Source organism: Meriones unguiculatus, chromosome 7, assembly GCF_030254825.1.
Source record: "Meriones unguiculatus strain TT.TT164.6M chromosome 7, Bangor_MerUng_6.1, whole genome shotgun sequence".
NCBI classification, from domain to species: Eukaryota; Metazoa; Chordata; class Mammalia; order Rodentia; family Muridae; genus Meriones; species Meriones unguiculatus.
In genome coordinates, this window is record NC_083355.1 from 3,558,895 (window position 1) to 3,569,340 (window position 10,446).

Here is a 10,446-nt window from a genome sequence, read left to right on the forward strand (position 1 = left end):
GCCATTTTCCTTCTTGGCCCTGGTGGCGCCAGGGCTCAGACCCGCACGCTACCACGGCCGCCTTCGCCGCACCTGGAGACCTCAGCCCCGGGCCGTGCACCCTCCTACGGAATCCCCAGGCAGGGTTAGTGAGCTGTGCAAGCGGTAGGTCGCCACTTGGAGGGTGCGACCCGGGCAGTTCTAGGGGATTCGCGCGGACAGGAGCCTCCTGCTGGATGCGGAGGCACAGCGGCTTTCCTGTAGCGACCCGCAGCATAGCCCCGCGTGCCTTCAGAACACGTGCACACGTGGGCTGCGAGGCCACAGCCTAACCTCTCACCGACTGGCTATTTTCCGCCTCTCTGGCCCGTGGTCCCCCTCAAGACCACCCAGGTTCGGAGGCCCGGGGCTCAGCGAGGCACCCAGAGCCCACGCAGCCTCCGCAGAGGGTCTGGCCGCCTTGTAATGCCCCGCAACTCTGCTCCCGGCTCAGCTCGGCGGCCCATGCACGGCTGGGGCAGCCCGAGCTTCTGCAGGTGCACACAGGACTTTGAGCGACGAGTCTGTGACTGAGCTCGGCGCTGGCTGTCAGGGGAGAGGCGACGGAGGTTGGGAGCGCAGCGGAAAATCGTTGCTCTCCGTGATGGGGGAGCGGCCCTAGGCTCCCAGAGGCGCGAGCGGGCGCGTCGCTTTGACGCCAGACTTCTGGGCAAACCCATTCAGTGCAGGGCAGCGCAGGCGAAGCCGAGCCGAGCCGGGCTCACCCCACCCTCCGCCGAGACTTGGGAAATAGGCAAAGTGGTCAGACTGGTTTCCGGGCCGGGATGAGGATCCACGCGGGCTGGCAGGCGTTGGTGGGGAGGACTGAACCCCGAGGGTGACTTACAGACAGGCCCCTTGGGGTGAGGTATGGGACCGGGGAGCCGGCTCTCAAATGTGGGTCAGTAGACTGGCTGCTCCCACACCCGCTGCGGTGCCCCCACCCCCCAGCTGTACTCTGAAATGTTGGACAAGAGCTTCAAGCACTGGGGAACACCACGGAACCTGGGCTTTTTGATCTTGGGGTTGAAAGAGTCGGTTCTGTCCTAACCTACAGAAACACCTCACACTAGGCACGTGACCCCCTCATTCAGCCTCAGTTTCTTTCTCTACCAATGTCCGTAGTAGTGGCTAATCCTGAGCACCTAGGGGCGTGGGGGATGGGGGCTCTCAGAAGGTCAGTGGAGCAGGGATCCCAGAAGGCTGTCCCAGTGTTCCTCACTGGAAGACGTTCAGCGGGGAGCCAGGACCCCACACACACCCGGCGCTCCCATCCCATTGCCAGGCTCCGGAGTCCTGCACACAGGAAGATGGAGTCTTGAGGAGCAAATTCCCTGTTCAGAAGTAGCATAGTATTTGTCTCTAAAGACTGGCAGGCGCCAGGGTAGTGGGTGTTCCTGGATGGAGACAGGGGTCTCTAACTCGCCCGACCCAGCCACGGTTCCTAGGTGTGGAGACCAGCGTATATGTGGGTCGAGAGAAAGCTGAGCAGGCTAGGGGCTAAGGCTGTCCCAGGAAATGGACTTTCTTAGGTGTGCGGGGGCTGCTTTGGCGGGGGCGAGGACGGTCTCGAACGCCGCCCTTGCTGCGGTCTTCCTTGTCCTGGGGTGGTGGGGTGGGGGCCAAAAGGCAACCCAAGGACCTGAGGTCACTGCAGCGGGCTGCTGAGGACAGTGAACCCACTCAACCCTATCAGAAAGCGAAGGACCCGGAGCTTTGAAAGTGACACGTCCTCGAGTCTGTTTCGCGGTGGGACCCCCTTTCCCGCAGCCGTAGTGGGCTGGGGCGCAGGTCCAGCAGGGCTAGCCGGTGTGGCCGGCGCGGCTGGGAGGGGGGACCCCGCCACCCTCGGAGGCTGTGCGGGCGGCCGCAGCCCGCGGAGCCTCCCCGGGGCAGGGGCGCCAACCGCAGGGGAGGGCTAGGGCGGCGGGCCGGCCCTGGGTCACCGGGCCCGCCGGTTGGGCCCGGGTGGGCCGCAGAGGCCCCCGCCGGCCCGCCGCGGCTTTGTCTGCGCAGCCAGCCTTTGGGAAGGCGCCAGCCGGGGTACAAGATGGCGGGGAAAGGGTGGGATCGCAGGCGCTCCGCCGCCCTGCGGCCGGCTCTCCCCGCGCCGCGGCGGGGGCGGGCACGGCCCGGGGGCTCCGGGGCCCGGGCCGCCCCCCCGGCCGCCCCCCGCGCGGCCCGGCCGCCGCCCGCGCCTCGCTGGGCTCGGCCCCGACCCAGGCAGCTGCAGAAAATGGCTGCCAACGCGGCGCCAGTCGCCACGCTGCCCCGGGCGGGGGGCGCGCGCGGCAGCGCCGTCCCGGCTCCCTCGCCCCGAAGGGGGCTCCCCCGCAGCCCGGACCCTCGGAAGCGCGGGGGCGTGGGGGCGAGGGCGAGGGGGAGGGGCGGCTACCTGCGGGCGAGGGCTTCCCGGGGACGGGGAAGACGGCGCTGGAAGGGCACTTTCCGTCTCCCCGCCCCCACCGGTCTGTCCAGCGTCCTCTCGAGGTCGCGGCGCCCGGGTGGGGGAGATGTTAATGGGGCGTTGACCTGGGTGACCGCTTGGACCCCACCCATCTAGATATCGCTACTTCCTCCCCTCCTCCCCCCCACACCCACCCCCGACCCTTTGCGCACCCCTGGCGTTGGAGAGGTCTGGCCAGCTCAAATGCTGCCCAAATAAAATAAAATAAAATAATAAATAAGAAACCAAATATAAAGCTGTGTGTGGGGGTGTGTGTGCAGACTACAGAACGACCCAAGCCCGGAACTCAGCCGAGAAGATCCGGGTGGATCCCGGGCGCCATGAACCACAGCCGCGGCGGCGCTCAGCAGGTGCCGAGCGCCCACCACCCTCACCGCTGGCGGCCACGCCCGACCCCTGCAGCCCGGCGCCGAAGGCAGCCGCTGACCCCAAGGCGGTGCCTTCGGCCACGCTACCGCTGCCCGCTGCCAGGCTCAAACGCCCTTCTCCGGCACCGAGGGGAGCCCAAATCTCCGGGAGGGGCGCTTAGGGACTTCCGGACTCCCTGGCCACATTTCTGGGGAGGGTCGAAGGCTCACCCGGGAGAGGAAGAAAACTGTCCCCGGAGCTTCAAGACTGAGGTCGCTGAGAAATAAACGAAAAGTGTGAATCGAGGCTCGGTGGGTGGGGTTGGGCGTTAGAGTTAGGACCCCGCCGCCTAGACCCCTGGATCTGTAGCCCCATTTCCCTGACTCTACAGGACCCAGGCTTCCAGCGGGCCAGCCCGCACTGGCCCGGGAGAGGTGTGCAAATTTGGTTGTGGTTTTTTTTTCCCCCTTCTATCTGTAAGTTTCTCCTATTATCCCTCCAGCCAGCCGCTTTCTCCAGGTCTGCCGATTTCACCAGGCAGCGACTGGGAAATTAAAATTCCAGGAATAAGAGGGCGAGGGCCAGGGAAGCGGAGCCAACAGGTTAGGGACAGGCGATTCTAGGTTGGGGAGCAGCTCTGCAGCCGGGGTTCGGGAGGAGAAGAGGCGTGCTGGAAAGAGCGCGTCCTGGATCAGGGAGAGGTTGGAGGAGGCCAGGTGCTCCTCACCCCCGCCACACACCTGGGCGTAGTGTCCGTGTCCACAGAACGGTGGATTTGGGGATCTAACGTGGCCGCCTTCGCTGAATGGGCTTGGGCGGGTGTGGGGTGCAGTGGTTTGTGTGCGCACGGGGCGGGGGTTACTCAGAAGATGCAGCCCAGGTCTCCAGGCGTCGAAGACGTCCTTCGTCCGTCACTGGGAGAGGTCCGGAGCCGGGCGCGGACCTGAACCCTCCGTCCAACAGCGCGCTCGGTCTGTCCTCGGCCCGAAGGGACAGGTCACCTGCGCGGGCTGGGAGGGACGGAGCGGGCGCCGCCGCTGACCGGGCGGCAGCGCGTCCTTCTGCTCGAGCAGCGACGAGGCCGAGGAGGGCCGAGCTAGGTCGATCGGCCGGCAGTGCCGCCCCCACTTGCGCACCCACGTTCCCTGGCCGTGCCCGCTGCTGCCACCAACTTCCCCCGGATCGGCCGGGCTGAGGGAGTTGAGAGGGAGTGGGCAGGGCGACCCGATCCACGGGGTCAGAAGGTCGTCCTCCCCGACCCCACTGCCCACTTTTCCCCGCCGGCCTCCCCTGCTCCGTGCTCCTCGGGCAGGCTGTCCAGCAGGGGGCATGCCTAGACCCGAGATCGGCCACCCGCCAAGTCCCCAGGGCGCCAGGACACCATTGTCTTAGCTGTCACCTTTGGGTCCCTCCTCCTCCCAGGACGGGAGTGGGACCCCTAACGGGTAGTCCCCTGGACCCGGCCGTGCTTATAACCCCCGCGGGGACACCAGCGAGCGCCCTGGGGGGTCCGCCGGACACCTGTGCGCGCGTGCGCGTGCGCGCTCCCGCGGATGGGGGAGGGAGCGGAGCGCCCCTGGATCGCGCTCTCTTTCCTGCCTGAGTTTGAGGTGATTGGGTGTCTCGTCCCTAGAGGATTAGTGACATAGCGACACCTTCTGCCTTGGCCAGTTCCCACCCCAGCGTGGGCCGGACGCTGGGCACCCAACCTCCCCCCCACCGTCACGGTTCCACGGCGTTTGGCCGATGGAGCGTCCGAGCATCTGAGAGTCCCTCTGCTAGCCTCCCCCCCCAACAATTGGCAGGTTTTGAAAGTAACCTTTAAATGAGACATCGATTTATCATTATCATGATTGTATTCAGAAATCCAGCCCGAAGGACGCCCCGGGAGAGGCTAATCTGTTGGTCCGCACCGGCTGCGATGGGTTTGCACACCCCTAGCTCCGCAAGCGCTTTCCTTCCGAAGCTAATTGCTCTGATTAACGGGTGGGGGGCAGCGCCTGGGAGAGGGGATCTCGGACTGTTCCCAGAGCGCAGCGCGTGTGTGCATGCGTGGACCTGATGCTGCAGAAGCTACTGCCGCAGTGACACACACGCAGCCACACACGCGCGCGCGCACACACACACACACACACACACACGCACACGCACGCCAGCTCCCCTCCCGCATCCGGGCCTTCCCGCCCATCCCCGTCGCTGGCTGGGCTTGAGGAGGGGGGTTCGTGGGGTGAGGATGGCAGTGAGCGAAAGGGTCGGGGGCGAAGAAAGGCCGGTGGACGCCGAAGGTGGGGTGGGGGAGTGACAACGAGGCCGGAGGGGAGGGCGCGATCGGGGGAAGACAAAATGGGAAGAAGGTGCAAGCGAGAACGTTACAGGCGTGGAAAGGGGGTGCGGAGGCTGGAGGCCGGGATGCCCGGGGAGGAAGAATGGGAGGGGGCGGGGAGCGGGCGGGGGCGGCTGGCTCCTTTCCACTCGTGAGAGCCCGGTTGCCGAGAGACGCGCCGGCCAATGAGCGCGCACCAGCTCAGCCCGGCGTCTGCCGCGTGTCCTTATATGGTGCGGCCGCTCGGCTGGCGCTCGTGCGCAGCGCCATATAAGGGCAGGAACCTAAATACAGGCTCTACCTTGTTCTCCGCTCGGGCTCCGGGCAATCGATGAGGGCGCCGCCGAGCGGCTGCGCTGCGCAGGCTCCGGGCGCGGGCGGCGGGGAGCCCGCGGTGGCCGCTGCCCCTCGGCCAGCTGTGGCCGGCCCGGGGGCAGCTCGGCCAGCTGTGGCGCGTCCTCTCCGCGCTCCCTCCCCCACCGGGGTTCTGAGGTGCAAATGCAAATGAATCAGGATGGAAATCTAATTGCTTTTGTTTTCAAAAAAAAAAAAAAAAAAAAAAAAGGTGGGGGTGGGAGGAGCGGATCCTTGCCGGGCTGAAGGACAGACGAGTGCGGGTTTGGAAGGTGGGGATTGAGAACCCCAGGAATCCGAGCCAGACGCCTGGACAGAAGAAGGGCTAGCTCAGGACCCGGGGGCTCAGGGTCCCTCTCGCGTGTCCCTCGGCCAGTCCCAGCACCCCACTTCCCCAGTCCCTTGGCTCCAGGCCTGTGTGATGTCCGTGGCCCAGGCCCAAGGGCAAGGGCTACGTGTGGCTGCCACCAGGAGCAGGCTAGAAGCTGAGCCAAGGCCTGACGCCAATTCAGGTGTGCAGGGAAGAAGTGGAAGGCCGGCGTCACGTCTCTCTTCCCAGGTGCTCCGCTTCGGCCGACCAGGGAGTAGGCCGCCTGGGAAGGCTGGTGCTGGGTGGGGAAGGAGAGGCAGCTGGCCCAGGTGAGCCTGCTCAGTCCCAGTCGTCCTCGGAGCCTGCTCTGCTTGCTGGCCCCGGCTCTCATGCAGGGAGCCCTGCTTGTATTTTCCCTACTATATCGGGGGTAATGTGAGGAGAGGGAATGGCCGGTAAGGACCACCCAGAGCCAGAATGCCCAAGGACTGAGTTTAGGCCGAAGGACTTCTAGCTGGGCCGAGCTAGCCCAGTTTTCCCACCAGTTCTTGCAAGCTTGGAGGTGTTGTGTGCTGATATGAACCTGAGGTCGCTCCCCCCAGCACCCCTGCTGAGCGCAGAAGCGCAGAGCGAGGGCTTTCCCCAGCTCGTTGACAGGAGATGCTCCTGGAATTCCCCAGCTCCCCAGTCCCCCCTGGTGGGTGGTCTGAGGGAAGCCTCTGCCGGAGGCTAGCTGTGGTCCTGAGGGTGCACACCCCAGGCGCCCCGCAGGTTCCCTCTCCCTGTCTACCTAGCTGGAGCTTACCGGAGCCTGGAGATGTCTCGGAGAGAGCCTCACCCTCCGAGAGGCCATTTCCAGTAGCATGATGCCACCTATAGCATGTACCTGGAATTAGTCCGACTTGCAGCTCCCGCCAGTAGTGTGGAACTGGAGGACTGTCCCTTTTGAGCAGGTAATCAGGCCACCTTGACCTTCTGGCTGGACTCATCTTCCGCCTCCTGAGCCCTATGGCTCTGGGTTTGGTAGCTCTCGGCTAGGCATCATGGGAGAAAGGGAAGCCTGAACCTGGTAGACGTGGACAGGGATACGGTCTTGCAACTAGGAATGCCCATATTTCAGGCTGCTGTATGCTGTTCTGTGAGCCTCCGCCGTCAGCCGTCAACCATCAGCAAGTATTCCCTGACAGTTCTGGAACACCGAGAAACCTGCCTGGATGCCCTCTTGATGCTCGAGGGAGACCAGGCTGCTCCGGGAGTGACTGCTCAAAATGCTTACTTCCGAGGGAGAAGCTGAGGCCAGGACAAAGCGATATGTTCAAAACAACCATCTAGCCAGGGGCAGGGCGAACCCGAGCAGCCCAGAGCAGCCCAGGCTTGGTCAGTGCGGCATGTTGACCCTCACCCTCGTGAGCCCCAGCTTAGGCACTGGGGGTGGCCTCCAGCACGGATCTCAGCCAGCCACTCTCTCAGCTGCCCTTGGAGAGCAGGCTATTAGCAGGGAACCTTGTATGGCTGGCCCTTACCAGTGGAAGGCACCTTGGGCCCCTCCCCTTTGCCGGCTCACTAGTAGGTGTCAGATCTAAGTCGAGCCTGCCCCTCAGCCAAATAGGCTCAGCCGTGAGTTACTTGCCTATCTGCTCTCCCGTCAAAGGGCGGTGTGAGGAATGAAGTCCAAGAAGCACAGAGTGTACGATGGAGCAGCCCTCGTTCCAAGGGCTGGAGCTACAGACACCCACTCTGGCACACCCTCTCCTGCATGCCGGGTTTGTGCACTGGCACCCAGCACTCCCCAAAGGCTCCCCCGGCAGATGTGTAGATGGATATCAGGTTCAGCCTCCGTCCCACCCTTTCATCATTTCTTCCCGTCCTACCTGTGCCCTCCCTCTCCTTGGCTGGCCCCGGTGACGGTCCACACGGAGCATGGGAGCTGCAATGATAGCCTGGGACCCTTTTGCACAGCTTAGGAATGTCGAGGTGTGTATGAAGGGGCCAGAGTTCCTGGGACTCTGGAACGCTTACCTACAGAAGGAGGGTGTCCATCCTAGCAGCAGGGTGGAAAAGAACCCGCTGGTCTTGAAGAAGGGAATTTGACCTGGTGGGGTGCAGGCACAGAAATGCTTCCTGGATTCTGCTGAGCTTTGAACCCCATAATTAAGAGGGAGGGGCATCTGGGAGGGTCCTCCCATTAGATTCAGAGAGATCTCGGTGCCACACTGACAGGGATGGAGAAAGTGGCTTTGTCTGTCTTGCTCCCCATGCCCTGCCCTCACTCTTTGTCCTGGACTCTCAGGGCACCCATGGCTTTGCCTGTGAGCCCCCGTGGATTTTGGGTGTCCCTCCCTCCCAAGAAAGCCCAGCCAGATCCAGCCCCTGCCAACCTGTGCTTGCTTTTTCCTTTTCTACTGCTGATCAAACTTGAGCAGAGTTGAGCACAAACTTTTCTCCTGAGAAGACTCAGGGTTTGTTCTTAACAGTCCTGGGCTGCTGGAAAGGAAGCATGCCAACCCCTTCACCTTCTTCAGGAGCTGCACAGACAATTGGTGTGGAAGCTTGCAACCCTGGGCGCCCTGCAGCGGGTCATCGGCCCCCACCCCACCCCCGTGGGCTGCTCTTTCTTTTCCTTGGGCACAGTCTCCGTCGGCTCTGTTCTGGGGCAAACGAAGAACTGTCCCCGGGCCTTCTAGGCTGGGTGGTACCCACAGGCAAGGACGGGGCAGCCCCAGGGCCCCGCTGAGAATGCAGGTGGAGAGCACAGCTCTGGAGGCTGCAGGAGCATCCAGCTGAGAGAACTGGGCTGTGCGCTGGTGGAGCCCTGCAGAGCTCTCCCATCTAGCCTCTCTGCTGTTAATTCTGAGTGCTGGCCTCTCCAAAAGGGAGAGACTGAAGCTGAGCTGAAGCTGTGGTCCAACTCGCCCAGAATTGTGGGGTGGCTTCGCTTGACGTTCTTGCCTCAGTTTTCCTGGGAGACCTTTCCCAAGGACACAACTCTCCTCAGGGAACCGGTGACTTCAGTGAGCTCACTCTCCCCCCTCATTTCCTTGTCTCCCCATCTCCACACCCCCAGGATAACAAGGTAGGGCTGCTGCGCTGGCCAGCCAGGCATCAATCAGGAAGTCACCACAAAGATATTCTAAACTGCCTGGTGCCAACTCAGTGGCCCCGTTTTTCTAGGGACACCCCCTTCCTTGCTCCATGAAGGACCTTGGCATGGTCCTCCTGACAATCAAAGGACTTCCCCTCAGTGAGCCTGCTCTCTGCCCAGTTCCCTCCAGCATCCCACCTCATCCTGCACTGGGTCCCTAAACCCCAACAGTCACTTCCTCAGCTTCTTCCTGCGCCGCTGATTTTAAGAGGACTTAAGAACCGGCTCTGATTTCTTGTTTGCAAGCCTGAGTTGTGGGCATTCCTTTCATTAAACACAATGCTTTCATCTCTTCAGTAGAAGCAGGAGTTCAGGGGTCCGGGGAGGCAGAAATGACTCCCAGTATTTACTGCAAAGGGGAAGACAGTGGCTGTGGAGGGGACACATTCTGCAAGGAGAGAAAAAAAAAAAAAAAAAAAAAAAAACCCTTGGAGCTTAGAATCACCCAAAGTGGCCCTGAGTTACAATTCTGGTCGGATTCATTTACCAGATTTATTTGCGGATTTCCCCCTCCCACTCCTCTTCATATTTAGAAAGATCAAGAAGGTTTTTAATGTGTAAAAGATGTTTCTTCCCATGATGCCCCATCACCGCCCACACACCCGTTTACACTGCTTTGAATCCAACGACTTCTGTTGTCACAGTGGAAGAGGTAACTATCCTTGAGCAAGGGTTGTTCAAAGACTGGGGAGAGGAGCTGGAGAGGGACAAGCAAGGGCGCAAGCCCGGTCCGTGGACACCTCCTTCATCTTTTCCTGACGGACTTGGGGTCTGTGCCTCTCCACCAGGCCACTTTCATGTTGGGTGTGAAGTTCCAACACTCCCCATCCACCCATCCACAAAGCACACTAAAGCCTTCCTCGGGACCGCACCAGGATTAAGCTTCCACTGCAGAAGGAGCAGTGGACAGACAGGGGTCACGGGCGACTCTTACAGTGTTTCCGCCTTCGCCGTCTGTCTAGGAGCAGCTGAGCTCTGTAAAGGTTGAGACTTGAAAAGCGCTGAAACTCTCACTGAACCTTGCTTCTAACTTCCTCTCTTTCTGATCCTAAGGACCCGACACCCTCAACAAAATCAGCTTTTCTAGCCCTAAGCCTGATTCCAGAATCTCACGGAGGAGTCGAAGAAAAAAAAATTAATTTGCCTGATTGGTGTGTTATTCCAGATAAGCCATTAATATGCAAATCAGGGAGCTGGGCTCCGGGACTGAATGGAAGCAGCGCGTAGACACGCGGACAGCCCCAGATGTTTGCATAATCACTTCTGCCCCAACTTCGGGAGTGCAAAATGTCAGGGGAAGAGGCTATGAGCGTAAACTCGGTACTGTGCCCCGAGTCTGAGTTACTAGACTGTGTGTGTATGGGGGGGTACGGGAGTAGGGGGTGGGCTTGCCCAGAGAAGAGGCAAGGCGTCGGCGTCTGTGGCTAGGGCCTCCTGGCAAGAGGGGTCGTCTGGGTCTTTCTCAGAGGACCGAATCACCCTGA